The sequence below is a fragment of the Procambarus clarkii genome, chromosome 30 (assembly GCF_040958095.1).
Source record: "Procambarus clarkii isolate CNS0578487 chromosome 30, FALCON_Pclarkii_2.0, whole genome shotgun sequence".
Taxonomy (NCBI): Eukaryota; Metazoa; Arthropoda; class Malacostraca; order Decapoda; family Cambaridae; genus Procambarus; species Procambarus clarkii.
Genome location: NC_091179.1, coordinates 6,681,049 through 6,685,764, shown reverse-complemented (window position 1 = coordinate 6,685,764; position 4,716 = coordinate 6,681,049).

Here is a 4,716-nt window from a genome sequence, read left to right as displayed (position 1 = left end):
CCTGTTCTCATTAACGCATTACATAAAGTTTTACGCAAAAGAGTCTTCTACCCATTATCAAATTCTATTGGGAATGCGCGAGGAGGGTTGAAGGAAGGAGGCGTGGAGAAGCCACTTGCGCTTGGACTGGAGAGTGTGACGCCATCAAAGTACAATGTGCGTCCATGGAGAGTCGAATTTCCATCAATTCTACGATAGGCCTTTGCAATTAATCGGCCTAGGAGCGTGCAATTGCTCCAGTAGCGATCTAAGGATTGCTTCGGTGGACAACCAGCAGGTTAAGTGCTCTAGTATTATTTATATTATGAGATCTCTGTATAATTTTTACTGTGCACTGCCCATCGTTACGCCGCATGACCTCCCCAAACAACAATTAGGTCCACAAGGAATTAATTCTATTCCTTCTATTGAATAGTGATGACACAGTATATTTGGTGTAAACAATTGGTACATTTAATTGGAATTTCAGCTTGTGTTGAAAGCGGTCGTGGTCCTCTCTCCTTCCTACGCCACGCTCGGGCACACGTGTTGCAGCAAGTATCAGACGACGCCATCACACCTCTACCTCTCCGTTCACTGTCACAGCTAAGCAGCTGAATCCTTTTCTAGTTATTTTCCTTTCATTAAGTGACATTGATGATTAATCACTAGTCAAGAATATTTCGTTTATATGATTTGAGTACAATTTGATAGCCTCATGAAATTTAAATGAGAATGATTTCTTATTTAACCATCATATAATATTCTTGTTACTAACCAATTTATTTAATGTTTATTTGTATATACCTTAGTAAGAATTACTAATTTTATTCGAGGAAGAACCAGTCTCGATGAAACGTACTGGAAGTATTTTACTTCTGGTATTAACCCCCCCTTTTGTGAAGGAAGGAAAGTTTATTTTCGAATATTAATTTAATATACAGTCCATTAAGATTTGAAGAATAACTCTTAATAGTTCCATTTTCCATAGGCAGTGGTATTTCAGTCCTCATTAACCCCCCCTTTTGTGAAGGAAGGAAAGTTTATTTTCGAATATTAATTTAATGTACAGTCCATTAAGATATGAAGAATAACTCTTAATAGTTCCATTATCCATAGGCAGTGGTATTTCAGTCCTCATCTACGATTCCTTTATCTGTTTCCCTTTTCAGTAAAAATAGGGTAGTCATTCGATTAATTTAAATTAATCTTTTAATTAAACCAATCAATAAATAGAGAGTAAGCTTTCTTCCCAACAGATATCTTGATGCAACAAGTTTCAATGACGATTCTTGCCAGACGCATGCTACAATTGCTCCATACAGCTAAGCTGCTCATTCTTTCTTGTAGTTTAGTGGAATATTATTATTCATTTATTTGATGATCTTCAATACAAGATCTAATATTCCGTATATATTCTTTACCGTGTGATATATTAATGTCACAATATTTGTAGTTGAAGTATATTCACTTCTTATTTTAATTAACCCCCAAAGTTTGTGGGGTAAGTCTGCTTAATATTTCATTTCATTCTACAGTCCATTTATTGCTTTAATATTTCACGATTTATTATACAAGAGATCTATAGGCACTGGTTCTATGATTTATTTCCAATTTATTTACATATTTTATTTCCCTTTTATATAAAGGGTGGTCCTTCGAAGTTATTGAAATTTATTATTATTATTATTGATATTCTGAGTCAGATTTTCCCACAGTGAGCCCCCATACCCATCCCGTGGGCAGTAGTGGACCCCCCCACCCATCCTGTAGGCAGTAGTGGACCCCATACCCATCGTGTAGGGAGTAGTGGACCCCATACCTATCCTGTGGGCAGTAATGGGCCCAATACCCATCCTGTGGAGAGTAGTGAACATCATACCCACCTAGCTCTACCCAAACAGCTCTGCCCAAGGAACAACTTCCTACACCAGTGGGGAGGGTGGGAGATAATGGATATATAGTAAAGGGATCTTAAAGGTAAAGTACTCAAACATCGATGGGATTACAAATAAAGCCAGTGAACTGGCCGAAAGGGTGCAATAAGAAAACCTCAGATGTAATAGGGCTCACAGAAACGAAATTGTCGGCCATCATACCAAATGCAGTACTTATGCAGGATTACTATATAGGAAGAAAGGGAGGGAGAGGAGGAGGAAGAGGAGTGGCGCTCTGCTGATAAGAAAGGAATGGAGTTTTGAAGAAAGAGATATCCTGGGCCCTGAATATCTGACATATCCAGGTTGAGAAGGAATCAGACTACATAACAGGAACTTTGACAATGGGAGACCCATTAGATAATAGAAGCAGTCATTTATAACCCTCCGTTATATGACAGAAGACCCAAACAGGAGTTCGAAAGAAAGTACATGGCAACCATCAGTATAAAAGAGTGAGCAGCATCAGTTGCCTGCAAAAAATGGATACAGACTCTTAATCATGGGCGATTTCAACCTTGGAAAGATAGACTTGGAGAATGCAGAACCACATAGAGGTGCAGATTCATGGAGAGCTAAACTCTTAGACATAGCAGCAAGAACCTTTCTGAGCCAACAAGTCAAGGGACCCAGAAGAATGAGAGGCAATGAGTATTCAGCTGGACTTGACCTCGTATTCACCTTGAATGAGTCAAACATAAGGGAAGTCAAATTTGAAAGCCTTTGACACAGTACCCCATAAGAGGCTGTTACAAAAGTAAAACGTTTCCAACAAAAGTGACCTAACTGGTCTTTCTTTCTCTTTCCGTCTTTCTTTTTCTTTCCTTTGTTTTCTCTTACGATCCCTTACTTATTCCTATTACTATCCCCTTCTTATTCCAATTACTTTCCCCTTCTTATTGGGTGGTTATAAATAGGAGCTGCCTCGTATGGGCCAATAGGCCTTCTGCAGTTACCTTTGTTCTCATGTTCTTATTCCTATAACTATCCCCTTTATTACACCTTACCTTTTTTACCTTTTTGCCTTGCTCTTTCTTTCTCTAAGATTTTCTTCTCCTCATCTCTCTTTTGCATATTTATTGTTCTTCGCCTCCTTCCCTCAGTTCCAGCCCCGCTCCTGTGCCGGGTAAGTTCATTATGGGCTCACCATAGCCCGTGCTACCTGTAACGTTTTTATTTCCAGTAGCTGAATCTATAACAACAACAACAACCTTTCCTCATCACAATCGACTTGAGAATGGTCCAGGACGGATCGAAACGTCGTCGTCCCTTCACTTTCTAGTGTGTGGTTTGGTCAACATTTTTCATCCACGTTATTGTGACTCCTCATCTGCACAAAAGTAAAAGTCTCTGATGCCTCTTACTGTTACATAAGAGGGTGTTACAAAAGTAACAGCATTCTGATGTCTCTTTTACTGTTTCAAAAGTAAAAAAACACATCAGAGAGACGAGAGGTCACTGAGTCCCACAGGGCTCTGTACCCATCCTGTTTATGATATATGTAAACGGTCTTCCAAAGGGTACAGACTCATTCATCTCAATGTTTGCTGATGATGCAAAAATTATAAGAAGAATCAACACAGATGAAGATAGACAGACTACAGGATGACCTGGACAAACTGGAGGAATGGTCTAGAAAACAGCTATTAAAGTTTAACTCAGGAAAGTGTAACATAATGAAATTAGGTGAAGAGAGCAGGAGGCCGAACTCAAAACACCTTCTGGGAGGTGAAATCCTGTAAGAGTTCAATACAGAGAAAGATCTGGGGGTTGAAATAACACCGATCCTGTCCCCAAAAGCCCACATCAAAAGGATATCATCAGCGGCTTATGCTAGATTGGCCAACATAAGAACTGCCTTCAGAAACCTGAGGAAGGAATCATTCAGAACCTTGTTTACCACTTATGTCAGTTCAATCCTGGAGTATATAGCTCCTGCCTGGAGTCCATACCTAGTTAAACACAAGACAGTTAGTAAAGATTCAAAGATATGCCACCAGACTAATCCCAGAACTGAGAGGTATCAGCTACGAGAAAAGGCTACAGGAGCTAAACCTCATATCCCTAGAAGACTGAAGAGTATGAAAAAACATGAGCAACACCAAAAAAAATTATGTGACGAATTTATAGAGTGTACAAAGACTTACTATTTACCATGGGTGGAACACGAATAAGGGGACACAGGTGGAAACATAATTCCCAAATGAGCTACAGAGACATTAGAAAGAACTTTTTCAGTGTCAGGGAGCAAATGGAATTCATTAGGCAGTGATGCGGTGGAGGCAGTCTCCATACAGAGTTTCAAATGTAGATTTAATAGAGCACAATAGGCTCAAGAATCTGTAAACCAATTTATTGACAGTTGAGAAGCAGAACCAAAGAGCCTTTTTGCCATTTTCCCTCCATCCTGTTCTCTCAGCCTCCCTCCCATCTATTCTCTCTCTTATTCACTTTCCTTCTTCCCATTATCTTTCCCCCCCTTCCATTCTTTCTATTTCATTTTCTTTCTCCTGCCTGTTCTCTCTCTCTCCTCCTTATTCTCTCTCTCCCTCCCTCCATTACATTGGTTTTCCTCCCTATCTCGCAAATACACATTCTCTCTTGTTCCTCCTTAATTATTCTCTCTCCCTCCTTTTCTATTATTCTTATCTCCCGTCTTCTATACTATTTTCTCTCCCTTCCTCTCTACTATTTTCTCTCCTGATATACCATTCCTTCATACCATTCTCTTTACTTCCCACCCGTTCTCTCTCCTAGGGGCAAAACTTGCTCGGGTAATGTTAAATCGATATTGAATCAA